The following is a 27,245-nucleotide window of genomic DNA, read 5'->3' as shown; positions in this document are numbered from 1 at the left end:
GGGGAATCATCATCGAATGGGGGTGTTTCTAGGGGGGTTTCGCGGAGATTGGTACTAGGTCACATGCTATTCAACATTTTCATCCATGATCTGGAAGTAAATAGAAAACCCTGCTGATAAAATTTGTGAATGACACACAGGATGGTGGAATGCTAAATGTTGATGAGCAAGGAGCCCAAGCCATGACTACAGAATGGGGACGGGGCCAGGATCCTGGAAAGCAGTGACTCTGCAAAGATTTAGGGGTCCTAATGGACAAGCAACTGAAGCTGTGGCGAAAGGGCTAGTGTGATCCTTGGCTGTTTAAACAGGGAGGAGGGGGTAGGGAGGTGATTTTACCGCTGGATACAGCATGTGAGATTGATACTGGAATACTGTGTCCAGCTCTGGGGCTCGCATTTAAAAAAGGATGTTGAAAAACTGGAGAGGATGCAGACAAGAGCCACAAACTAAGTTTTGAGAGCTGGAGAAAATGCCTGACAGTGAGAGACTTTTAAGGTATGTCTACACAGCCTGGGTCAGCAAGCCTCCAAACCCAGAGCTGACATGCTTGGGCTGTGTAGACGTTGCAGCTCAGGCCCTGAAGCCTAAGGAAGGGGGTGGGCTTCAGTGCCTGAGCTCCAGCCCTAGCCACAGCTTAAAAGCACTGTCTGCACAGCAATAGCGTGAGCTGGAGTCTGCTGCTACTGGCTCTTTGGGTACCCCCACAGAGCTCAATCTGTTTAGCTTATCAAAAAGAAAAGTAGGAGGTGACTCAATTACAAAATAGAAGTCCCTGGATGGGTAGAAAATATTGGGTACTAAGGGATCTATAATCTAGCGGAGGAAGAAATACCAAGAACCAATGGTTGGAAGCCAGACAAATCAAAAAGAGAAATTAGGCACAGATTTTTAACAGTGAAGGTGATTAACCAGAGGAGCAAACTCCCAGGTGGATTCCCCAGGTCTTAACATCTTCAAATCAATACTGGACGCCTTTCCTAGAAGATAAGCTTTAGTCAAACACAAATTTTGGGGCTCAATGCTGCGGTAACTGGGGCAAATGTAATGGCTTGTGATAGACAGGAGATCAGACTAGATCATCTAATCTCTCTCCTGGCTTTAAACTCTATGAATTATGCTTCTGAAAATGTCTCCTCAGAGTTAGGTGCCCAGCTATGGAGTTAGGTGCCCATATTTGAAATTGTTGACCTTAGTTTTTCATTTTTGCAGCAGCAGCTCTTGGTTTCCTCCCAAGTCTTTGAGCACTAAAATGCAAGGCGTGCCCTGGTTTCATCGGGTTTCTAGCTGGAAGCAGGAAGCACCCGAAATCTCAAATCACTAGCCATTTCTAGTGTGGTTTTATTTTTCTGCCACATTTAGTAGAAGCAAGAGGTTTAGAGAGTTTTGAGGAGCAGCTGAACTTCTGGATGCTTACCCCAAACATGCCTCTAGATTTTGTAAGGTTCGCCTGTCACAGATCATCCTATCCCATTCAAATCACCTCCAAAACACGGTACAAGCAGTGACCCAGTGCTCAGTGCCAGAGCTGGGCAAATAATGCATCTGTTGAACTTCACCTCTTCCTCTGGTTGCGAATTGTCCTTGAGCAGATGGTGATTTTCTTAAGTGCTCCATTATTTGAAATGACTCACTGAGTCAGGGACGGTTCAAACAACTTTGAGGCCCCCTACAAAGTCATCAGTTGGCCATACCAGCTGCCCAGCCTGGTGTTCAGTGTATGGTGTACTTCAAACAGCTCTGTGGAGCTAGATGGGGAAGGCTTGAGAACTATAGATAGGGGTCAGTAGGGAATGAGCCCAAAGCTGGTATGAGAATTCTCCCTGGTTTATCTCCACCGAGTGCTCAATCAGTGCAAAGCAGCTTGTGCCACATGGCAGGAAGTCTGAGTGGTAAATGTCCCACTCTCCTTTCCACCTGTCCGTTGTGAATTGGGTTCCTACTGACATGGGAGCCCCTTGCAGCTGCAGGTGTGGCAGCACTGGGCTAGACCTGCTGTGCTCATTCTGGATCCATTCATTGTTCCCCATTGTGAGTATCTGGGATTCAGCATTTGAGGTCTGTTGGTATTTTTAGATCATGCAGAATGTTTCTATGTCCCTGAGTAGTGAACGTAACTCTTGGACTCAGGTTTCCAATGAGGATAGTCGCAATCATGAATTGGAAGTTCACTTCCTGTGAACAGTCACCAATGTTTGTTTAAAATTCATGGCTTTCCCATGCATAGGCTGTATATCATTCATCTGATTCTACTTACATCAACACCTGTGAGACAGGCAACTATTATCCCCATGTTACAGATGGGGAAACTGAGGCACAGAGTTGTGTGTTTTTTAAATGACATGCCTAGGGTCGGGCAGCAAGCCAGATTTGGACTTGGTCATTCTCTCGTGTGAATACAGTAGGCCTGGGTCTCCACTGCCCAGCACTGTGCTCTCATTTATGCTACTGCAAAATGGGAACAAAGCACTGCCATGGCAACTTACACCTCCTTTGCCTCCATTAGTCACTGGGGTGTGTGACAACACACCGTGCTGGGGAATGGAGAATTACGCCCCGAAACCTGCTGTGTGGCCAACAGATTTCAGGATCTGTGGTGTGATCAGTCAGTCAGTCCGCTCATCCAGACAGGCAGCCCCACTGACTATTCAAGTTCTGGACCCCACCTGCCAGAACACCTGCAGTCCCAACCCTGGGCCCCCTGCACACAGCCCTGGCAGTGCACAGCTGCTGTGACCTGTGCTGCCTGCCTCTCTCGCCATGGAAGGCTCAAGTCTGGAAATGGATCCAACAAATAGGTTAAAAAAATTAAATCACAATTCTCAAGGCTCGTTCCCCAGGAGAGGCAAATACACAGCAGTATGCTGACTCCCTAAAGTTGTACCGTGAAGTCCTTCCGTCCTCTCGGGTTATGGATAAGCCCCGATAACAGAAGTAATCTTTTCTTTCCCTCCTACAACTAATGGTTTTCCATCTCTCTGCCCTGGGAGAGGCCAGCAGTGGGGTGGGGGGCGGCAGTGGGGAATTCAGTGTCCCACCAGGGTGAACTTAGCTTGGAAGGATCAGGCTGCTCTGAGCTTCTTGGAAGGCAGCTCTGTAACACGAGCTGCTCTTGATTCCTCCCTGGCCAGGACCCCCCTGTGAGTCTGTGTGTGTGGAATGCATGGGGGGAGGAGGGGGCTGGGAAGGGTTAACAAAGGGTGAAATACTTTGAAAGTTGGTTTCCTCTCCTCCTCCTCCTCCCTTCCACAGGCTAAACAAATACTCACCCCAGCCTGTTCCCCTGAGATGTCTCCCCCTCCTACCCAGCAGCCCATTGTTCCACTGGCCTTTTGTTGGGTCAGGACAAGGGGACGGCCAGGCGGTTGTCAGTGAACAGCCTTCGCTTGGCTCCAGGACTGATCAGGTGGCTGTTACCGATCCTGTCCACCCCCCTCCAGCCACTGCTGCAGCCCTGAGGAATTCACCCCTAGAGCTGCCAAGTTGGGGGTGGGCCGGGGGTCTCTATGCCTCCACTCCAGGGCCTGCCTCGCCCATTGGGACACCCCATGTGCCAGAGGGAAACCGGGCCGAGCGTGGCTCTGCCTCTGGTCTCACTGCTCGAGATGAAAGTGGCTGTGGGAGACTGGATCAGCCTGTGAACTGCCCATCTGCTGGGGACACAGCCCCAAGCGATCCCTTGCCTGCGTGGAGATCTCTCTACGTATTCACCACGCGCGTTCTCCAGGATTCTCTCCCAGGCTAGGATCACTCTGCGCCCAATTCTTCCTCTCCATGCCCTGCTCTGCTGTGGGGACACATGGCCAGGGGATGAGGGCAGATAGTAGATGGAGGAGGAAGGTGGGAACTCCCCAGCAAGTGAGGTAGGCCCATACCAAGAAGTACCAGGGTGATGGATTTGAGGCTTGGGGTCAGGCCCAACATACAGAGAAGCCCTGGCTGTGAAGTTCGAACCTGGATCTGAATGTAGGAAGGCGTTGGGTTTTACAGAGCTGGGATTCTGGTTCCAGCCCCTCCACTCTGCGGCGTCCCACAGGCCTCTCATTATGCATCAAGGCCACTCTGGGGCCTCCGGCTCTCAGCATTCATTCCCAGGCCCTGTTTCTCAGCCGTCCCTGACACGACTCCTTCCAGGGCCATTGAGCTGGAATTTGGGTCAAATTCCCAGAATTTTATTGTGGGCAGATACTTGTAACATTCGATCAAAGTGAGAAGAAAACCAGCGGGAGCTCCTGGAGCACTGCAGGGGAAGCCTGAGCTGGGGAGCAATTTCTAGCAGACACTTAGGGTATCTCTGGCTGAGCTGGAAGTGTAATTCCCAGCACGTGCTAGCTCTGCTCAAGCTAGTGTGCTAAAAATAGCAGCAGGGCTGCAGCAACGTAGGCTAGCCACCTGAACACATCCTCACGGGGTCCAGCAGGATTGACGTTGGGCAGCTAGTCTGAGCCACTGCTCATGCCACCACGGCCATTCTGCTATTTTTAGCATGCTAGCCCAAGTAGAGCTGATGCATGTCTGTCTTCCTGCAGATGACACAAAACCTGGGAGAGTGGTAAATAATGAAGAGGACAGAGTGATCTGGATCACTTTGGTAAACCATGCGCAAGCAAACAATGTGAGTATTAATATAGCTACAGGTAAATGTGTACATCTGGGAACAAAGAATGCAGGCCACACTTACCGAATGGGGATTCTATCCTGGGAAGCAGTGACTCTGAAAAAGATTTGGGGGCACAGGCACCAAATTTCCAAAGTGCCGGGGTGGAGGAAGGGGGCTTGAGCCCCGGCTCTGCCCCGGCCCTGCCGCAACTCCACCCTTTCCCCCAAGATCCCACCCTGCCCTGTCTCTTCCTGTCCCCTCTCCACCCTACCCTGCCTCTTCCCTCCCAGTTCCACCCCTTCCCCCGAGCATGCAGTGTCCTCGCTCCTCCACCTCTCTCCCAGAGCCTCCAGCATGTCACGGAACAGCTGATTGCAGTGGGTGGGAGGTGAGAGGAAGGAGGAGGAGGTGCTGAACCGTGGGGCCTGCTGACGGGCGGGACAGGAGGCACCGGGGAATGTGGGGGGGCTGACGGTGGGTGCTTAGCACCCACCATTTTTTCCCTGCACCCACGGAGTTGGTGCCAATGTTTGGAGATCATGGTAGACAATCAGCAAAGCATGTGACACTGTATCCAAAGGAGCTAATGTGATCCTGGGATGCATAAATAGGGGAATCTGGAGAAGGAGTAGAATGGTTATTTTCCCTCTCTGGTTGACGCTGGTGCAACCGCTGCTGGGATACTCTGCCCATTTCTGGTGTGCACAGTTCCAGGAAGATGTTGATAAATGGGAGAGGGTTCAGAGAAGAGCCACGAGAATGATTAAAGGATTAGGAAACAAGCCCTATAGTGACAGACTCAAAAAGTTCAATCTATTTAGCATAACAAAGAGAAGGTTAACAGGTGACATGATGACAGTCTGTAAATATCCTACATGGGGAACAAATATTTAATAATGGGCTCTTCCGTCTGTCAGAGAAAGGTCTAACGTGATCCAATGGCTGGAAGCTGAAACCCATTCAGACTGGAAATAAGGTGTACATTTTTAATAGGGAGAGTAATTAACCACTGGAGCAATTTACTGAGGGTCATGGTGGGTTCTCCATCAGTGGCAGTTTTTAAATCAAGATTAAATGTTTTTCTAAAATATCTGCTCTAGGAATTATTTCGGGGAAGTTCTGCGGCCTGTGCGATGCAGGAGCTCAGACTAGATGTTCACCGTGGTCCCTTCTGGCCTTGAACTCCATGAATGTTTGAGCTGGGAATTCTACCTCCCAAGTGCTGTACCATAAAAGAGGCTCTAAACCCCAGTAAGTACCCTGTTGGTTTCTATGACCACCAAAGGGGAGTATGTTTTCACCCACATGTTTCCTGTCTCCATGCCAAGGCAGAGAGTTTCAATCCATTGCAGTTTAGCACAAGACCTTGACTGTGTCCAAATGGTTCAGTTACCAAGGCTCTTGGCCATTTCACCCTGGGGACAGATGGATAGCAATATGCAAATTCCCCTCCTTGTAACATTCCCCCAATCGGTTCTTTCATCCATTCCTCTGTGCTTCTCCACAGAGTTTTCCCTTCTCTATGGTGAAGGGAGAAGCTATTCCTCCATTTTATCCCTAGGAGGGGGAAATGGTGATGCCCTGTTCCCAGCAGGCTCTGGGGAGATTGAAATCTCCCCAACTGAATGTGTGAAAGGAAGGGCCCTCATGAGGTGAGGGAAAAGGTTCCATATTTCTTATAGGCAAGGAGCCCTTCCCCATGTGACTAGAACTGGTTAGGAATTTATTGACAAAACGGTTTTCCATCCGAAAATGCCAGTTTGTCAAAACTGAAACTTTTCAAGGGAATGGTCAGTTTGGACACAAATTCCCATTTCAACAAATTGTTTAAAAAAAAAAAGTTTCAAAATTGTTGAAATGTCCCATGTCGACATTTTCTAAATGAAAACGTTTTGTTTTTTGGTTTGAAACAACTTTTCACTTTGAAATTGAAGTTAACCTTTGGTTAAAAAAATTTAATAAAAGATCGACATTGAAACAAAAAATTTTGAAGTTATGAAATCAAAGCATTGCAAATGACCCAAACTTAAAAATATATTTCTTTGCATGTTTGATCTTCAAAGTTTTTGACTTTTTGTCCTATTTCAGGCTGGGAAAAATTTGTTGGAATCTTGAAAATTTTCCCAGGATAGGAAAACCATTCCCTGCCCAGCTCTACCTGTCATCCCCTGTCTTTCGTAATTGTCTCCTTTGACCTCAGCCGGGCTATCCCCCTGGACTATAAAATCCAATGTTAAAATCCAGCTCCTTCCCACAGGCTGTTGCTGCTGAGAGAAAACTGACAGTGGGGAGGGGACCCCCCAGCCAGCCTGACCCTGGTGGGCTTGAGGGAGAGTGTTTACATTTCAGGCAGTGAGGAACAAAGCTCCCTTCCTACAGATTCCCCCTGCAGCAGCCCACCCTGTGATGTAAAGAGCCTTTTTCAGGACAACAAAAGGCCCTTAGATTGCCTGATTTCCTGCTGTTATCTGTGCACATACCCTGGATCCCCAAGCAGAGCCTGACCATTTATCCAGAGGTTAAAAGAGCCTCAGGAAAGACCCTACTGTGTTCCCACTCCCACGGCAGTTTGGTGACCAAACGGTAGTGGGCTGTGGAGATGAAGGATCCCTAGGGAACATATACACATGAGCAAAGGGGGAATTTGTGTACACACACACACACACACACACACACACACACACACACACACACACACACACACACACACACACACACACACACACACACAATTTGCTTGTGCATGCCAGCCTGTGGGCAGGAGGGAGGGGAAGAGTGGAGAAGGGAGCATTAGACACAACTTGGGGGTGGGGACAAAAGCACTGTAGTGTCTTGGGAGCAAGCGCCATATGGGCTCCGATCCTGAGACATGCTGAGCACCCTCCCCCCCTCGCTGATGTCAGCAGGACTTGAGGGCACAGGATCAGGCCCTCGAGCATTGCTTTGGTGGTGATCTGCTGGGGTGAGCAATTCGGAATAGGGTGCTGGAGGGTGGCTGCTCCAGCCTGGCATATGGCACAAGTCTCTTCCAGTGCAGCCCTCAGGCCCCGGGCTTGCTCTTACACGGCAGGATTCTCTGACTGGCTCCTGTTCCTCTTACCTGCCCCCTTCTTCCCCTCTCCTGGACTCATGCAGAGAGGGGTCATGACTTCCCTAGGAGACACCCTTCCATTTAGAGCCGGGGTGGGCTCCTGGTGTGCGAGGGAGGTGGTTATCAGGGGCTCCCCAGCCTTGTGTGCTGAACTCCGTTCCCTCCAGGCATCTCATACCACTGGAAATCTCCAGCTGAATTACAGTGCCCCATGGATCCTGCCCCACCCCTGGCCCCCACAACATCAGAGGGGAGGCAGGGAGAGGGAGGCTGATGGGATCTGGGCTTCTTAGCATAGAGCGCCAGAGCAGCTGGGAAGCTCTGCAGTGGCAGAGAGAGGAGAGCAGAGCCTCGTCACCCAGACAAGAGATCAATAACTAATTTCACTGCAGCAGCAGCCCAGGTTTTTTTCCAATAATTGTAAGCTAGCAGTTGGGAATGAAGCTCTCACCACCGCTCCACCGTAACCTGCACCCGATCAATCGACAGCGCCACTGGGGCAGCAGGAAAACTCATTTTTCTCCTTTTCTTTCCTCTCCTCCTTCGCCCCCCTCCTCCCATGTTTGCTTTTTTCGGAAAGTTCTTCTCTCCTGAGCGTAGGGTCAGCGAGTCCCAAACCTCAGGTCAGGAGATGGAATAAGAGCTCCCAAGCCGCCATCCAGCAGTGTGGAGTCCACCCTACTTTTGGGGGGCCTGGGGGTTCTTCCTTTAGGTACACTTCTTATTTTGCATTTGTGGTCTGTTATAGGGAGTCAGCCCTCCTGGGTTTCTCTGCTGGCTGTGCCATTGAATACCTCGGGGTCCTTGGCCCCACTCTGCCTCAGTTTCCCCATTAGTATGTGGATATAATAATTAGAGATGGGTCTGAACCAAAACTCTGGATCTGAGCCTCCCACCCCAAGCCTGGATTTGAATTTCAGTACCAGTCACCTTAATGGACTGAACCAAAACCTTGGATCCGAACTCTGGCAAACTGTGATGTGCTTGAAATCTGGAGCCAGATTTTGCAAATTTGTCCTACTTCTAGCAACAATATCTCCCTCCTTCCCAGAATGCTCCACTGTATGTCATAAAACCTAGACTGATAAGAGCTAACGGCAACTTGCCTTCATCTCATGTGATAGGGGCAGGAGGGTCTGAATTCCCTTCCAGCTGGTGCTATGAAACAAGCCCCAGGAAGTTCCTGAGGAGCTGTGGATTTGATAACATTTATAGACTTGTTGACTGGATCCTTTTGATTCGGATTCTGTGTTGCTTTGGGTTTTTAGATGTTTTGGCAGCACTCAGCACCGCTGACTGTGTGATCCATTTGCACTGTGCTCTTGGGCTGTCACGATGGCTTCAGTTTTGTTTACAACATCGATCAGCAACAGCTCTCATGGGTCCGTTTAACCAAGCTTTCAGCTTTGTGCATTGCTCTGCATTAGGGCTTAGTGGTAGGATCCTTTAGCTTGTTCTTCTGGCCGTTCATCCCCCAGATCTACACCCCCTGGGCTGTGATTTCTCCTCCAGCTGCTTACTCCACATCCTTATAGTCACATGATTTAGTAGATTTTGTCTTGAGCAGTGCTAACCCTTAGAGCCAGATTTCCCAAAATGCTCAGCACCCATCACCAAAGCCAGATTTCCAGACACACTGGGGGCTGAGCACTTTTGAAAGTCTGGCTCCAGCTGTGGGTGCCAACAAGCTGCTGAAAATCAGACCCTGAACCCTTTTGAAAATCTGGTCTTTGGTGCCGACGCAGTTTACACACAGCTTGCACTGGTGCAGTTTACTCCAGTTTTAAAGTGGTGCAGCTACACTGGTGGCTGGAATCCCAAGGTAAACAAGGTCATTGCTTAAATCCCACTCATACAGACATCTTGCTAATTGCTCATGTGCTTCTTCAACCAGCTTGATAATTCCTGTTGATACTATTTTCCTGAGCCTGTGTGCTGTACAGTAGTGTTTATTGTTCATCTAGCACCTTTGATGCACATGGCATTTACAGACATGTAAGAAGACAAGAGTTCTGCAGTATGCAGTATTGTAGCTGTGGTGGTCCCAGGATGTTAAAGACAAGGTGGGTGAAGTACTATCTTTTACTGGACCAACTTCGGTTGGTGACAGAGACAGGCTTTCGAGCTTACACAGAGCTCTTCTTCAGGTGTGGGAAAGATACTAAAAGTGTCACAGCTAAATACGAGGGCGAACTGATAGTTTAGCACGAGTAGTTAGCTCACTGAAGTCAACGGGCTTTGGATCAGGCCTATAGTTTGGGCATTGTCAATGGATCTGTAACTAGAACATCTTCCATCTCCAGAACATACAGGCTGAGACTGTTGCTTAATGAGAAGAAAGGCTTGGAATCACTGGTCAAAGCTACCATTTCCCCTAGGCTTGGCTACTGGTATTACTGTCACTGAAGAATGCTGCAGCCCATGTTGTAAACTGATCCCCTTTCACTGGTTCCCCATGAGTTTCCATGTTAATTCAGCTCCACCCTAACTATGGACTCCTGCATAATTTCTAAGTGTTTCTACTCACCTATAAGGCACTTAATAACTGTGGTCCTCTACATGTCCTGGACCATCAAACAAGGTTGGAATCTCGTGCTATTCGGTTTATCCAAATTACCTCTTAAAATGCCGGTGACAACAGTTCGTTAATATCTGCTCCATGACTGCAGAACTCACGGTAGCACGCAGTTCTCTTCGTAGGAGGTAGTTCTGAACAATCAGAGGTCTCAACAGTACAGGGGTCTTTTTTCCTGATTGGCCTGTAAAGTGTTTTTAGTCACTTTAGATGACTTTTAAATGTTCGATTCTCCATGATAGGCCTAATTTTCACTTGGGCTTTACATTCACCAAGACTAAGCCAATTTCACAGGCATAATTTGATACTTGACTCATCGTGGAAGTAACTCTAAGGTGAATGTAAAGAAAGTCCCTCACTATGGTATGACTTGATTTGACTTCTTTGGCTTGATACAACTCAAAATCAGCTTCAGGTCTGGGGTATATGGTACGCTCATGGGATTTCGTGTTTGCACAAAACATCCATTGAAGAAGTAGTAGCCCATGAATTCACAGGAGTCATGATGTGTTTGCACACAATTTGGCAGCAGAAAATAGGCCCAAATTTCACAATTTTTGCACTGCAAATGGTCTGTCCAGCTCTAGCGAGAACTCGGAAAGAGTCTGGGTTAGGAATCACAAACCTGAAGTTGTTTAATGTTTGCTGAATTTATTAACAATGAACGTCAGTGTCTGAGGGCGGATTTTGAACCGTTTACACTGGTAAGCAATTCTACCCACTAGTGGTTCTATTGGAGTCAAAAGAACTGCTTTCATGAGTAACTGCTCACCAGCATGAGTAGAAAGTTCACAATCCAGCATTTACACAATTACCCTCTAGTGCAATTTCTTGCCCTAGGCTAACGGCTTCAGGTTTGACACACCCAGCTACGTGGGGCCAATACCTGTGCATTGCTGGCTTAATTTCTGCAGTAGCTAATTGCTGAGGGAATGGAAATATGAGCTTTCATGTTTTAGTCCAGAGCATGTGTTTGTATGTTATAATCACAATTAATTACATCCCAAATCTCTCTTCATTACAAAACCGTTTATAAACTTTGTCCACCACTGAAATGCAGCCACTTCTTGGTTGGGACGCAACAGCTGTTTAAGAGTATACAGCCAAACTATACATGAACTGAAGACAGAAGGTACTGCCTCCAGTTGAAACTGCTGGGGAGATTGAGGCTGGCAGTTCGTAATTGCCCAAATTGGCATTTGGCCAGGGCATCAAGACTAATTATACTATACTTGTGAAAAGTGTGTTGAGATCTAGAGACCACAGGTTTTTTGAGTCTCTGAAAGGTGGCACCTCCTGCAGCACAGCGCCCCCTAGCACCAGGCTGGGTCATTGGTTCATGACTGGCAGAGAGGGCAGAGAGCCAGCTACCTGAATCTCCAGCACACCTCTTTGCTGTTTTGGTATGGTGGTGTTTGTAGGAGTGTGAAGGTAGGTTAGCGTGTGTGTAACTGTGTGTACTAAACTCTGTGCCTTTGTGTGTGTGTGTGTGTGAGTGAGTGAACACACTGTTAGTTTGAGTGTGTGGATATTTGTGTGAACACACTAGCTGGTGTGTGAGTGTGTTTGTGATGAGTTGGACGTGCTAGGGGCGGAGGGGTTTGCACGGTGAGGGGAAGGGAGACTTCTCCCCTCTAGGTATGGCTGAAATTCAAAACTGTCCGGAAGTTGCCAGTGCCTGCAAGTCTATGGTTCGCCGACTGGGCTTGGAAGTGGAATCTTCCTTTGAAGCAAAGGGCCCTGCTCTCCCCATAATCTCTGTGCAGAGCTCCCATTGATGCAGCTGCCATTGCTCAGGCTGAGCTATTTGTGCTACTTGAACCTGATCACTAGCCCATTAGAGAGCAGATCCCCATCCCGGCCTGCTAGGTCAAAGGCTTTAAAATTTGAAGGACTTAAATGGGGACTAAAGCCCAGTCAAGGGAGAGAGGCGGAGGTGCCAGATACAGAGGCATGAAACAGCCTCCATCTACTGTGCTACTGCGGCTGAAACATAGCGGCCACTGATGGGAATGACCAGTCCATAACTCTGGCAACCAATGGCCATGCTTGGAGCGAGCGAGCGCTCCCATTGGCTTGCAGAACTTTGAGCCAGCTGCCCATGTCCTCCCCCATTTGCTGCCAGAGTTGTGCGCCCCCACCCCACCCACAAAGGGCCCTGGCCCAATGGAGTTCGGCCCCTTGCTGTGGCTGGCAGCGGGAGAACACAAATCGCCCCAGTGACAGCTGCCCTTGCGGCTCCTTTAACAAACCCACCACCAGCTCCAGCAATCAACTCAAGGTCACAGCAGGAAACCTGTGGACTTGGCAGCAGGGAAAGGAGGGAGGGTGAGAAAAGAGAGAGAGTCGGTTTGAGATGAGAAAGAAAGAAGGATAGGGAAAGGGCAAGCTAAGGAAGAGTAATGGGGGGAGAACGAAGGGAAGAAAGAGAGAGAAAGAGAGGTGAGGGAGCAGGGAAAAAGGATGGAGATCCTGCAGCGTAGGAAGCAGGCTTGGTACCAGCGTGTTACAAATACGGACAATAAACTGTTCATAGTGTCATTCTCTCTGAGCCTTGAGACTGTGCCTGCTTCCCCCTCGGTGCCTGCACCCTTCCAGATGAGCAGGGGGGCCTGACCCTCCCCATACAGCCATTCAGAAAACATCCCTGTCCCTTTAAAACAGAGAGGGAGACCTTCATTGGCATATCTCCACCTTCTTCCCAGGCTAGATTCTGTTTCTAAACCAGAATTTAGCAGAGCTCTGAAGCATGTGCCGAAGTCCATAAGCATGGGCCCGGATTTTTAAAGGTACGTAGGCTTTGCTGCGTTTGCTCAGCATTGCAATGCCTGACCAGCAAGAGCCCAAGTCTCATTTTCAGAAGGGATTTAGGCACTTACGAGCCAAAACCCTATTGACTGTCATGAGATTTTGGCTCCTAAGTTTTAATTTGTAGAACTAAAATGAGTTATTTTTCTCTCTTCCCTTCTCTCCCTGATTTTATGTGGAATTTGCTCATTTCTACAAGGAGCTAAAAAAAACCATTAAAATTCACTCCTGACTCTAGTGAGTTGAGGTCCATTGTCAATTGCATCTTCGCTGCGGGTTCCATGGTGTTGCTTTATTCAGGATCCAAGTCACTTTTCAAACAGGACTTCTGTACTGGCAGGTGCCCATGGCCATGGCAGTGGGTGCTTGGTGGCCCGCAGGAGGCTACAGATTTGCAAGCAGGCTGGCAGCATTAAAAACTTGGGCCACTGGCCTCTTAATTGGCAAGCGGTCCATAGTCATCAGTACACTGCTGAACTACAGTTGCCATGTGGAAGTATTTTTTAAAGTCACATTTTTTTCTTTCTGTAATCCTAATTTTGACATTTGGGTGGGAGAAATCAGGTTTCTTGAGTCTTCCTTTACTCTAATGACTTGCACAGCACCTAGCAATTGTCAGCACTGAATACAGAGGAACAATACTATTTAAAAAATCCCTTCCTTTATAAGCACAGAGTCTATGCTCGCCTCCATGGGAATAGCTCAGGCAGAGGAAAGGAAAGCCAGTGAGTTGAAAAGTTGCTGAGTGTCCTATTCATTCTTCCATTAGATACATGGTTTGCTAAATTCCAAAAGCCCCCTGCAAAAGAAGCCAGGAGTCCCATGCCCTTAACCCAGGTATCTCCTAGATTTTGGGACATCTGTAGAAGACGTCTGTCTGGCTGCTCCTTGCCACCACTCTGCTGCATAGTCCTATGATCTCTTACTGGATCCTGGATAGCAAGAGCTGATCTTCCAGCCATGCTCCCCTCCCCGTGAATTTGCCTTATGCTTTTTGAGTCCTTACCATTCTTATTTTCAAGCTTTTCTCCATAACCAAGAGGACTAGAAACTTACTTTACTTTTAAATGAAAGCTGAGCTTCTCCAGCAATAGCAGGGACTGGTGCTTAAAGAAAACATGGACTATCATGAGGCTTGTGACAAAGTCACAAGTGCTGAATGTTGGCAGCACTGAAATTTGTTTGCTATAAATCTGCAGCCTTAACTTTACCGTAATGAAACTTTTTGTATTTAATTTCTCACTTTTTTTTTAATGAAAAGACAACAGTACTAACTGCAGCACGTCGGGATCATGCAGTTTTGCAATGTTTCCTGGCAAGAGGTTCTTGCTGATATTCATCCTAAATGTTCTCTTCCTTAATCTCATCCCTTTATTCCTAGTTCCACCTTTTTTTTTTAAACACCCTAAACATTCCTCTCCCTCATTGGTGTCTTCACTATCCTGCTGCAAGTTGCACCAAAATAGTTCTATTAACAGGACTGATTGTTTTATGGCTTGCTCTCACTGAAGTTAATGGGAGTTTTGCAACTGACTTCCACACTTATTGGGTCAGATCCTTAATAGGCATCTGGTGAAAAGGCCTTGGCTATCAAGGAAATATACGGTGATGAATCTGTTGAGAGGCAGATGCACTTGTTTCCTATCTCCATCCCAGGGAGTGATAGATCAGCAAGAGAGGGAAGAGCAGAATCAGCCCCTTAATTTTACATCTCGGAACTAGGTATCAGGGTGAATGAATAAACTTTGCCTTGTGAAGAGTAACTCAGTGGTTCCATAAATGGTGTATCCCCTTACTCATAACTCAACTCTTTTTGAACCATTGTGCGTGAAAGGGATATTGATGCTCTCTGGCATTTTGTGATTAAGCAAAAGTTGGATAAATACACATTTCATAAAAAGATGTATGTCAGATTTGTAAATCAGAAAGGATTCAGTTTAACAGATCTGAGTTTTATTGGGTCAGTTTTCGCTTTCTTTTGATCTTTACTTTCACTGGGAGATTATTCCTTCATTCTAGTCCTCATCCAAAGTCCACTGAAATCTAGAGGAATCTTGCAATTGACTTCCTAGGGTTTGGATCAGGGCCTTTGGCCAAATTTTCAAAAGAGTTCTACACTCAAATTTGGGACCGGATTTTCAACAGAGCTCAGCATGTTGGGTGCACATTGGGTGCTGAGCTCCTCGGAAAAACTGGACCTCTATGTCACCCTGGGAGCTGCAAACCTGAAAATCTGTCCCTAGACTTCCCCAGAGAAATTCAGCTCAGAGGCGTCTTCAGGCATATGATCTAGTAGAGCGGACGCTCTTGGATTTAGAGCTCCTGGGTCAGTTCTTGGTTCCGCTATTATTTTGCTGTGTGATCTTGGATAAATTAATCTAACCTCTCTGTGCTTCGGTTTAACCCCCTGTGAAATGGGCCTTATGGTATTTACCCGCCTCCCAGTGAGCAGTGAGGCTAATTCATTCATGTTTATAAAGTGCTTTGAGATTATCACCCAAAAGAAGTGACATGAGAGTGAAGCACGATGGTAAAAATCTTCAAACTTGGGTGCCTAAAATTAGGCACCATGTTTAGGTACCTAAATAAGCCTCCTGTTTTTCATTGATTTCCGGGTAGGTGTGGGTGGCGAGGCCATTTATTAAGGTGTCTGACCTATTGAGACATCACCCCCCAGATACTTTCCCAGCCCTGCGGCAGGAAACAATCCCCTCTTTTGGGTCGCCTCCTATTCCCCGTGAGAGGTGTTGGCAATGTCTCTCATGCTGATAAAAACTTTCACACTCACAGAAACATTGGAAGTCCAACCCACCCTTGTGCCCAGTGCTGTTTCCACCTAAAGAGACCGATGATATTTTAGGGTCGATATCAATAAATCTCTCTTTGCTGAGGTGTTGGTTTCTAGGCTAGCAGTGGAGCTCTCACTTCCCCTCTGGAGGAGATTTCCCAAGTGGAAAGTGTGTTGCGATAAATCCTGAGTCGCCTCCTGGCCTGCGCTGCCTCTATTGACACAGCTGTATATCTCACAGCTGTATCCATAACCCCCAGGAGGCAGCTTTCTCTCTCTCTCTCTGCAGCGCGGTGCTTACAGATCAGGACTCCTGTCCAAGGTGGCTAATCAATACAGGGGAAGAGCAGGCTGTCGAGATTATGGATAGCAGTGAGAGAGAGAGAAGAGCCCAGCCTGCAGTAGGGAAGGTTTAGAGCAGCCTGCGAGGCGTCTGCCCTCCCCTAACAATAAGCAGCAGGCTTGTCAGCGGGGGCTTGGAGAACACAGTCAGCACAATTTTATCTAACCTACCGTGGCGAGCCAAGGAACTCGGTTTGGAGTCTTTAAGAAGCAGGTTTCTTGGATGCAGTTACTCAGACAAACAATTGGGGAGCTGGCAAGCTCTCATGGGAGCTCTGCGTGTATCATTATTATTTTTTTTTTTGCACACATGCACTGCATAGCTAGAGAGGGATGTCTGTCCTCCAGAAATACACATAGTCTAGAGATGATAGAGTTCCTACAGTGATGTACCAAGACTCGTCGTTCCTGGCTTATTCGAGTCTTATCGGATGCTCAAGGTCAATGACATTTAGGAAAGGGACAGCAATTAGAACTATTTATCCGTCCCCACCCATAAGTGTGTGTGTGCGTGTCTGTCTGGAGCCCAAACTTCCACACAGCTCATGACTGGAACTAAAAGACTTGGCATCCCTTGGGATTAATCTCCAAATCATTGCCCCATGACAGTAGTGGCTGAGATCCTGGTGGTCCTGATATGCTGGGCTTGCTGCTACCCTCAGACAGAGCCTCATCTAAAGCCCACTGAAGTCAGTGGTTGCTTTCAGTGGGTTGTGAGCCAGGCCTATAAAGAAGAAATGAAAACAATAGGATTCCCCCTGGGAAAAGGCCCCAGCTGACATAGGGTAATTTCCAATACCTTTTACTCCCCTTCTGTGCATTTATCTTCCTCACATCTCCAAGAATAGCTATGCACATGCTAACCAAAATGGTGCCCAGTTTCAATTAAAGGGATGCTTCAGGGTAATATAGGCCAAAATTTAGGGTCGGACCAGCCAGGGGCTTTCACAGTGACTAATATCACTCATGTGTTTTTGCGAATTTAAACAAAAATTAATAGAAGCTTTACACGCAAACACACACACACATAATTTAAACACGTTCCTAGTGGGAATCTAGCACTAGTACAGTGCTGCCTTGTCTGGGTGTCCCGTGTATGAAAGGAAATTGCTTATAAACAGGAGGTGAAACTAATAACTCCAAGCCAAGTGAAAAGCAAAGAAATAATGTAGGTGGTGAAAACCAAATGAGATTTTAAAATATCTTGCAACTTTGGTAATCCAAAATATCATCTCATTCAAAGTGAAATCCATTGCTCTGCACAGAGCCAGCCCATGTGTCCCTATGCCGGCTCTCTGCACAGGGATGATTCTCACTATACAACCAGGGGCAGCTCTAGACATTTCGCCGCCCCAAGCACAGCGGCATGCCACAGGGGACGCTCTGCCAGTCGCCACTCCTGCAGCCCCAGTGGACCTCCCGCAGGCGTGCCTGCAGAGGGTCCGCTGGTCCTGCGGCTCCACCGAAGCCACGGGACCAGCGGACCCTCCGCAGGCAAGCCGCCGAAGGCAGCATGCCTGCCGCCCTCCCAGCAACCAGCAGAGTGCCCCCCGTGGCTTGTCGCCCCAGGCACGTGCTTGGCGTGCTGGGGTCTGGAGCCGCCCCTGTATACAACGCCCTTTACACCACTCTGGCTGTATAAAAAGGTTTTAGATTTGGTGTAAATGTTCTTTACTCCCACTTCAAAGTCCTTTTACATTGCCAGATCAGCGTCCAAGTTGGCCTCAGTGTAAATGAGAAACTGGGTTTTTTAATTTGTAGTAAAGTTTTAATGTGTGTTAATAAAACTGTAGATTCTAGTGTCAACACTACACAAATGTGCGTTGCAGGAGACGAATGTTTGTGTCCTGTCTTACAGTTGCATTAGTTAACAGGTGTTAAAACATGTCTAAAAATACAAGTGTAATCAAACCCTAATAGAACATCAAATATGCTCATTTAAGAACTCTGAAGTCTGGAAATGCCAGCATACACCTAATGCTGTCCGGGTGCCTGTGTGTTGAGGCGCAGTCTTTGTTTGACTCCGTATCGTCTTCTCAAATAATATGGAGTGACTTTAACTTTCTCCCCCCAGCTGTTTCTTCTGCAGAGGCAAGCAAACAAAATTCACAAGATGTTCCTTTCCCATTTTGTTTTCCCCTTGCCTCATTCTCTAAACTGGCTGAATGGTTTTGGCTCAAACTTTTCAGACAAATTCATCTGCAGGCAGAGGCCAAGCCTGGGAAATTTCAGGCCTCCAAAGTGAACATTTCCGAAACAACTGAAAAACCATCGGTTGGTAAAGCATCAGTTGGGAGTTCAAATGGACCCAGCTTTGCTGCTAACAGTCAGGGGATTAGAATGGAAATTGCAGAAGTAACCTAGGGGATAAGGGCAGTATTGTCAGCTGAGAGGGGAATGGTCTGGGATGCCAAAGTCTTGGCTTCTATTCCTGGCTCTGCCATTCACCTGCTCTGTGACATTGGTCAAGTCACTTTGCCTCTCTTTCCCTTACAAGCTTCTGTCTGCTTGTTAATTATTTTCGCTATTTATTTGTATTGGAGTGGCACCTAGAGCTCCAGGCATGGACCAGACCTCTCTTGTGCAGGCCACGGTACAAACACAGAACAAGCCGATGGGTGCCCTGCCCCAGAGAGCTTCCAGTCTGAGGATCAGACAAGAGCCAACAAGTAGGTAGAGACAGATGAGGGAACACAAGGGAACTATGAGACAATATTGGACGGGCAGGTTGGCCGAGCTCAGTGCCCCAGCTTCCTAGCCAGTGTCAAGTTTTTTTGAAGGCATCACGTCAAAGGGGAGTTTTAGATGCATTAGGACTTAGAACGTTAACTCTTCACTGTGTGTCTGTGCAACACCCTGATCTCGGTTGGGACTTCTGGGTGCTAATGTAAAAGCGGTAATCACTGGACTGTAGCAGTCGTGCCTGCTCCCGTTCCAGCGAGCAATGCGTATAAGGAATTCTTCTTTACATTTATGGGGCTAAATTGTAGTGCCATTTTCACTAGTTTAACCTCCAGGGATACCTTGGGGATTGTGTGGCTGTAGCTGAGTGCAGAATTTGACCCATGATTTTAATGCTGACAGCACCTCTTTAACATAGTGCAGAAGATTGTTCGGCAGTAAAGGATGGCAGGTGTTGTTCTCCTAAAATAGATATGGGGAACAGCACCAAGTACTAAGGGAGAAAGGATGGACTGTAACTCATATCGTTAGCTTGGCTTTGATTATGAAATAACCTTGAGCTACAGGTGTTAGGTCCTGGATTCACAGGGATTATTTGAAATTGGAAGCTCAGGGCAGAGCCATTTTGGCAAGTTCATTCTGAATCAGGTTTGCTTCACTTCAGTCCACCAATGTCACCCACCCGGTGATGATTCTGACCACAGAGAGCCTGTAAGAAAAGCTAGAAAGTCAATCTCCTACTCGCTGCCACTTTACGTGACAAATGTAACCATAGTGATTTTTTAAGAGAGGCTAGAAAGTAAACAGCCTTGTTGAGTTTGGCAGAAAATATTTTGCTATTTGAGGGGAGTTGAGTCAAAGAAGAAAAAATGTTCATCTATTTTTTTTTCTCCATGAGACTCTGGTCCTGAATTACCACATGCAAGTTTCTTCCTAGTGTGGTTATTAGTGGTGTAAGCATAGTCAAGATTTCTGTTTGTAAAACCCATCTCCACTATGGGTGACTATTCCCCTTCCCATATACATGGGCCATGGCAAGCTACTTTCTTCCCCATAAACAACCCTTGCCTCTGTGTTTGAGCTTATTCACCGCTCTGATGGTTGCTGTAATTATCATCACCCTGGAAAGAATGGATAACAAGAGGAGGAGGAGAGGAGGGAGAAGAAAGGAAGAGAGCAGCAGGGCTGACGCAACCCATTAGGCAACCTAGGCAGTAGCCTAGGGCACTAACATTTGGGGGGCGGCGACTGCGGTGTCTGGATCTTCGGCCTCCTCGGTCGGCAGCGGTATTTCGAGAGCGGGATCTTCCATCGCCTCTGTCCGGGGTGGCATTTCGGGGGTGGGACCTTCCGCCACCTCTGTCGGGGGTGGCATTTCGGGGGTGAGATCTTCCGCCGCTTCTGTCGGGGTGGCATTTCGGGGGCGAGACCTTCCGCCGCCTCTGTCAGGGGTGGCATTTCAGGGGCGGGACCTTCCACCGCCTCTGTCGGGGTGGCATTTCAGGGGCGGGACCTTCCGCCGCCTCTGTCGGGGTGGCATTTCAGGGGCGGGACCTTCCGCCGCCTCTGTCGGGGGTGGCATTTCAGGGGCGGGACCTTCCGCCGCCTCTGTCGGGGGTGGCATTTTGGGGGTGGGACCTTCTGCCGCCTAGGGTGCCAAAAAAGCTGGCGGAGCTCCTGGAGAGCGGAGAACCAAGAAGATAAAAAGGAGGAGTAAAGAGTGGGGAAATGTGGAGGAGAGAGGGAAGGAAATGAAATGGGGATGTGGAGAAGGTGAGACAAGACGAGAAAGGGAGAAGATGACAAAAGAGGGGGAAATGAGATGTAGAGAGAGAGAGACCCATGGAGCAGCCGGGCTAGATTATTACTCTATTGTTACTACCGGGCACATGTAACACAATACACCACAGGAGACATTTCTGTAGCTAGCAGCTGGGTGGTTTGCAGGAAGGTCTGTGCCCAGTTGGGTACCACTGTCTGTCCTGCTGGACAAGAGCTTTTGGAGTCTTGTGTCCTGAGATGTGAAGGATCCCCACCCGCACAGCATTGTGCCCATGTACTCATTCACACTGCACACCCCTTCTGCACAGATCCTCCCCAGCTCATGTTCCGGACCCTTTCACGCATCTCCTTCTCCCTCACTTCACATGGTCACGTATGTGTACATCCCTCCTTGCACCCAACTCCCCTCTGTCTGGCTCCCCTTCTTTGTGGCCAGTCCACAGAGCAGGAAGCCTCCTGCCCTAGCTCGGAAAATCACTATCTTCTGAAGGCTGTGTGGGCCCTCTGCAGCATGTGAATTGAGTTTGGTGGGTCTTCATCCAGTGCTTGCATGCGCGCACACACAGACACAGACATACACCAAGAAGCATAACCACGACTGGCAATAATTGGCTCCTTGTTGGCAAGTGCTAAAGACAGAAATGGCCCTGGAGGTTGTGGTTCCCTCTTGGCCCGAGCGCCTGTCTCACCAAGGCAGGGCAGAGGGACGTTGGCCAAGAGGTACAGGGAAGCTGGGACTGTCCCCTTGCGCCCCGCTCGCTCTGTGGGCAGAGGACTTCCCTCGCCGGGCACTCTTGCTGGCAGCTTTCAATGGCACAGATGCTCTCGGTCATACTCAGAGCTGGAGAGTGGTGGAGGACAGAGGGGGGAATGAGCCTGGGGCCTGTTACTAACCAAAGGGCCAGACTCCTCTCTGGTGTAAGTCCTTTGGCTTCATTTGAGTTACACCAAGCTTTAATCTGGCCCCGGGACTCCGGGTTGTTGCAAAGCCCTTGCACGCATGGTGGAAAAGGAAGATGGCCCACTCTCTGGACAAGAAAGTCCAACTGCTAGAGAAGACAGAGGAGAAGTGGGATGCAGACTCCCCGCACTCCTGCCTCCTTTAACGGGAGCTGGCCAGCCGGCCGCTTGCCCAAAGCAAGAGAAAGCGCCAAGCCTGTATGGGGCCGGGCGGCGTCTGTGGATTACAAAACGACTGGAGCAAGGATTGAGGCTTTGCTTGTGACCTAGAAAAACGAGGCTTCTTGCGCTGAGTCAGTCGGGACTTGGGCTGGAGCCAAAGCCTTTCTGGAGCTCAGCTTGAGTCACCAGGTGCCGTGGTAACATTCTGTCCTGCTGGTGCACAGATAGCTGGGGAACGGCCCAGCCCCTCGCTGTGGGTGCCCGGTTGGCATTCGAGGGCAGCCACTCACTTCCTGTTTGGCTGAAACAATCGAGGGAGACAGTGAGGGTCACCTGCCTCACCCCCTTCCAGGCCAGGGCTAAAGCCAGAGTATGACTGGCCCATGGATACCCACGTCTGCTAAGCGCTTAGCTCTGGCAGAGGACAAATGGCAGCTCATTTCCTCCCATTTAAGCTTGGATAGAGACAGATCTTTTAATCTCACCGCTGACCTAATGGGGCTGCCGGGCTTTTTAAAAGCAGTCGCCAGTGGGAAGGGTGCAAGCAGCAACCGAGACTCCCCCCAACCCTTGACAGCATCTCTGCAGCGTGGTGGCATAGAGAGATGCTGGACATTTGTCTCCACGCTGGGTGCTGGAGAGTTCAGAGGTTCAGGCTATAATGTTGGGGGCTCAGCTGTGAGATCTCTCAGGGAAAGGCTTAGATATTTATAGGGGACTGGATTGCATGCAGAGTGCAGCCCGGCATCACATGACAGGGCCTGAATTGTAAACAAGCAGGCTGGAGAGAGAAGGAATGGGTTAACCCTTTCCTAGACAGTATGCATGCCTTTTTAATCAGGGAGATGTAGGCAGCGCTGGGGCGGGGAGGAGGTTGTGTTCTGTCCCTCAGTTGCAAATGCCTTATATATGCAAATGCAAACACTATTATATGGAGATTGATGGTTGACACCACATGGCAAAACCTACAACAAAGGTCAAAGGTAAACTGCCCCTCTCCCTGGACTGTTGCAGCCCTTCACGGTTGGGGATGAATGCTGCAAAGCCCAGAGTCAGTGGGTACTGCCCCAGTTCTGCCAAGGTCTTGCACATTTAACCCTCAATGGTGAGTTCCTTGGCTCAGACCCTGGTCGCTGGGAGGAGAGGGTCGAATGTTTGCAAGGCGATTGGAGCTCTTTGTCTGGAAGGGATTGGAGATGGGAGATTACGAGCCGAGCCACAGGGTCTCTTGTTCATTCCAGTGGGCATTGGATCGGTCCCTAACTGGTCCTTTGCAAACATATGAAATGGGCGCTGAAATCAAAGGAATTGACGCCTGCGCGCCTCAGGGCTGAGTTTGGCCAAGGATCTCTGCCCCGAGGAGCTTCCAGGCTACTCAGCTGGGATCCAGTGAAAATGGCAAGGGTGGGAGAAGTGCCTGGAGAGACACATGAGAAGATGGGGACTGGAAGAGGGATTGCCAAGAGCATGCCCGTATTAGGAGCTATATTTTTTGGTGATATTCTTTGATTCATTGTTTCCTGCACGTTTTTCTTGGATTGTCATTTCTTGACGTAACTTGCAGTAATTGACCAAACTGTTTGGTGACCTTTGGGAGAAGAATCTGGGAGAAGAATGAAAAGGGGACTGAGTAGCAGTACGGCACAGCTTTAACGTAGCCGTGCAGCCAAGTTTACACCTGCTGCAGATCTGTTGGCTCAGATGGCCCCGTAATGCAGCATAAATCAGTGCAGAATTTGGTCTCTGTCTTTCAAGAGTTCTCTGCCCTTTATACTTCTCTGGGGCCTGATCCTGAGTGGCCTCCACTCCTGCATTCGCTGAGAGTAGAGGATGCTGAGCTGCAAAGAGTTTTGTCAGATTTTGCAAGAAAGGGACAAATCCAGCACTCTGGATCGGTGAGCAGCAGAGTCAGTTCCTAAAGCACAGAGCATCAGGCAGTGAGAGGGGAGAGTGGGAGAAAGAAGAACGGTTAATCAAGACTGCAGTACAGTTCCATAAACCTGTAGTTTCAAGTAAACTCTGGACTGCTTTGCACAGCACGGCAAGCCTGGCCCCTGGGTAGTGGCAGAGTTCTGTCATCTTAGGGACCCAGCGTGACTTCATGTTAATCCCCCTCTTTTCCGCTTCTCCCCTGCACATACTAATTCAGACAGCCCTCGTTTTCGGGCCCCGAGGAAGCGAGTGGGTGCTAGGACCGAGGGAAGCTTTCAGGACTCATGTTTAAACTTCTCAGCTCAGGCTTTCAGCTGTGTTCCTTCCTGAGAGCCAGGAGTCAGCCAGACTCTAGTCCAGTCCAGGTTTTCCTCCCCCTTTCTCCTCGAAAATGCAATCCTGGAGTCCTCTACCTGTCTGACATGAGGGCACTGCAGCCTCCTGCAAACCCTGCTCACCTGGGAGAGTGGCAGAGAAATCCCAGGCTGGATTCCGTGCCCAGGCTGGAGTGGATTGTGCCGGGAGCCATGGAAACTGCTTAGCAAACACACTGTAGCCTTGTAAGCCAGGTCTGAGGGGATAGATGGGGAACTGTCAGAACCGTTAAGCAGCGGACAGGAAAGCAGTTCTCAGTTGCTGTCCATACCAGACAGATTTCCCTTTTAGGAGAGGTCGGGGAGGATTTGGGAGTTGGTGATTTATAGGCTATAAAAGGAAGGGATGAGGACACAGCGGAATATAAGAACAAATGAGAGTGTGTCTTTCTCTTGCCTGTTCCCTGAGATAGGGTGGTGCACTGGGTGAGCACAGGACTGGGAGCCAGGACTCCTAAGTACTAGCCCCCAGTTTTACCACTGACTTGCTGTGAAGCCAGCAGGGCTACATTTTCAAATGTGGCTATTCATTTTGAGCACTCAAGTTTTTGAGGTGCCCCTCTTGAGATGCCTGGGGCCTAATTTTTAGAAGCTGCCCAGCTGCCCTACCACCGGTTAAAGTCAAGGGGAGCTGAGCTTGCTTTGAAGATGAGGCCCAATGTGCCTCAAGTTGGGCACCTGAAAACTGGGGCATCCAAAATGTAAAAGTGTTTAAAAATGTCGGCCTACCCTTTCTGGGCCTCGGTTTCCCTGTCTGAGCTGGCCTCAGAATCCAGAAGGTGCAAAAGTGGCTTCAAGTCACTTTCTCCCTCCATGTTGCCTTCTAACCTGGGTTGCACTTCCTGAAGCACAGCTCAGCATGGCTAGTGAGTGACAGACAAACACCCTAAACAACTACATGAGAACCACACACATGCACACACTCACAGAGCCAACAATTAAACATACCCCACAATGGATGATGCACCAAACAATGAGAAAATGCACACACCCACACACCAAACAATGAGGCATGCCAAACAATCCGTTAGCACAGACACCAAACAGTGAGAGACTCAAAACGATGGGAGAACACACACACTAGACAATGGCAGAACACAGACACACCAAACAATGAGACTCACATAATGCACCGAGCAACGTCAGAACACACCGACACTCCAGGCAAAACACACACACACACACACACACACACACACACACACACACACACACAAAATGTCATGCTCATTGCTCCCTCTCTCCACAGTCTGGTATTTGCCCCTGCAGGCGGAGAACAAGTTGAGCGAGTCTGACTGAACCTGGGAGCTAAAAGGCCAGGTGCAGCTACTCCTCCACCCTCCCTCCCCTGGCCTCTGCCTAGCCAGAGAATGAGACTGCTGAGGCCCTAGGGGAGGAGGAATAACCAGCTCTTAGTTATCACCAGGTTACTCCTTGCTCTGGTATGTTACTATTCCTGGGGGGAGAAGGTTCCTCAGGGAAAAGAAGGAATGAAATCACCCAGACCTCAATCCTGTGAGGTGCTGAACCTCTCTCAACCTCTGCTGAACTCAGACACGAGGTACTCAGTACCTCCCAGAGTTGGGCCTGTGTCATTTTAATCTCTGAGAGCTCTGAGCAATGGCTTGTCTCACAGATACACTGTGCTTAGAAATAGATATGTCCCTAATAACAGGGCATGGTACTTATGGTAGCACCTTCCACCCAAGGATCTGTAACTGCTCTGCTAACGTTAATTAATGAAGACTTACAACCCCACTGTGTGGCAGAGAAATATTTATGGTGGGGGAAACTGAGGCACGTAGCAGCTAAGACTTAAATTTTCTGATGGTCCCACCACTCTCAGTTGGGCCCAGATTCTCAGATGAGCTCACCTCCTATTTAGGCACCTGAATAAATTGCCAGATTTTCAGAAGAGCTCAGCACTTTGGGTCCTGGGCTCCGTTGCCAATCTGGTCTAAGGTCACACAGCAAACCATTGACAGAGCTTTGAATAACACCCCAAAATTCTTGCTTCAACTTCCCTGCTGTAATCACTAGATAACATGGCCTAACTCTAACATCACCTCCCCGTAACACTCTCCGTGGCCACTGGGACCAAACCTACTCCCTTTGCAGTTCAATTTTTGTGGTAATCATTTGGAGGAAAAACATGCCCAGATTGTTTTAACTGTGTAAAATTGCCTGTGTCACAATCATTTGCTTGGGTTGGTTCCCCAAACATTGCATTAAGGAGAAGTTGATCTTTAGTGGTTTGGTTAATATCATGGAATTTTAATTTGGTTAGTTGAGTTCTTTTAATAATGTGAACTTGTTAAGTGCTTTGCATAGTTATATTCCTGAGTAACATTTATCAAACAGAAAGCCCAATTAATCAAATACGGAAGCTTTTATAATTCAGAGTATTTTGTATTCTTTCTCCTCTCTCTCATTTGAACCCTTCTCTGCATTTCTTCCTCCTCCTTCTCTTTCCCTTTCAGTCGCTCCACATGTTCTCCCTTGCTGTATATCGGCTTTGCACCGTTTAAGTCAATGGAGCTATGCTAATTTACATCAGCTGAGAGTCTGGTCCATAGTTGCTGGCCTTCCAGAGACCTAGTGCAGGACATGCAGGTTGCCAGGTAAAGAGCTAGTGTATTTTCTAAGAGTGATTGGGGGACAAATGGGTTTGTTTCTATTGGTACTGTGGTCACACCTGAAGATCCTAATTTGGGATTCGAGCCCCTTTGTGCTCGGTGCTGGCCGTCCACTTCGGATGCTGCCAGGCTCTGTACACTTTTCCCCTGTTGGCTCTACCCTTTCTGCTGTCGTTCAGTGAGACAGCCATTGGGACAGTGTAGGGTGCCATAGATTCATAGACTTTAAGGTCAGAAGGGACTGTTATGATCACCTAGTTTGACCTCCTGCCAATCTACCCTGGAGGAAAATTCCTTCCCAACTCCAAATATGGCGATCAGTTAAACCCTGAGCGTGTGGGCAAGACTCACCAGCCAGCACCCAGGAAAGAATTCTCTGTAGTAACTCACTTCCGGGGAAAGTGCCTGGGGCAAAAGCATAATCCTTGCTCCACATTGACTGTACCACCCTCCAGCAGGCATGAGCCAACCATAGTAAATGATGGACAGGCTTGGATTTGTCTTTATAGATAC

The 27,245-nt window shown here is 48.6% G+C and overlaps 1 protein-coding gene across 1 annotated transcript in view; it reads left to right on the top strand.

The window, feature by feature from the left end:
* Window positions 1-27,245, top strand: part of NTMT1 (N-terminal Xaa-Pro-Lys N-methyltransferase 1) — an 83,730-nt gene that overhangs the window by 21,936 nt on the left and 34,549 nt on the right. Inside the window, exons 2-3 of the mRNA XM_050926213.1 lie at window positions 4,530-4,615; window positions 5,701-5,851. The gene's annotated coding sequence lies outside the window, so the exon portion shown is untranslated. The remainder of the gene's footprint in view (window positions 1-4,529; window positions 4,616-5,700; window positions 5,852-27,245) is intronic.

The sequence above is a fragment of the Gopherus flavomarginatus genome, chromosome 17 (genome assembly GCF_025201925.1).
Source record: "Gopherus flavomarginatus isolate rGopFla2 chromosome 17, rGopFla2.mat.asm, whole genome shotgun sequence".
Taxonomy (NCBI): Eukaryota; Metazoa; Chordata; order Testudines; family Testudinidae; genus Gopherus; species Gopherus flavomarginatus.
Note: the sequence above shows the minus strand (reverse complement) of the source record. Positions and strands in the feature narration are given on the sequence as shown.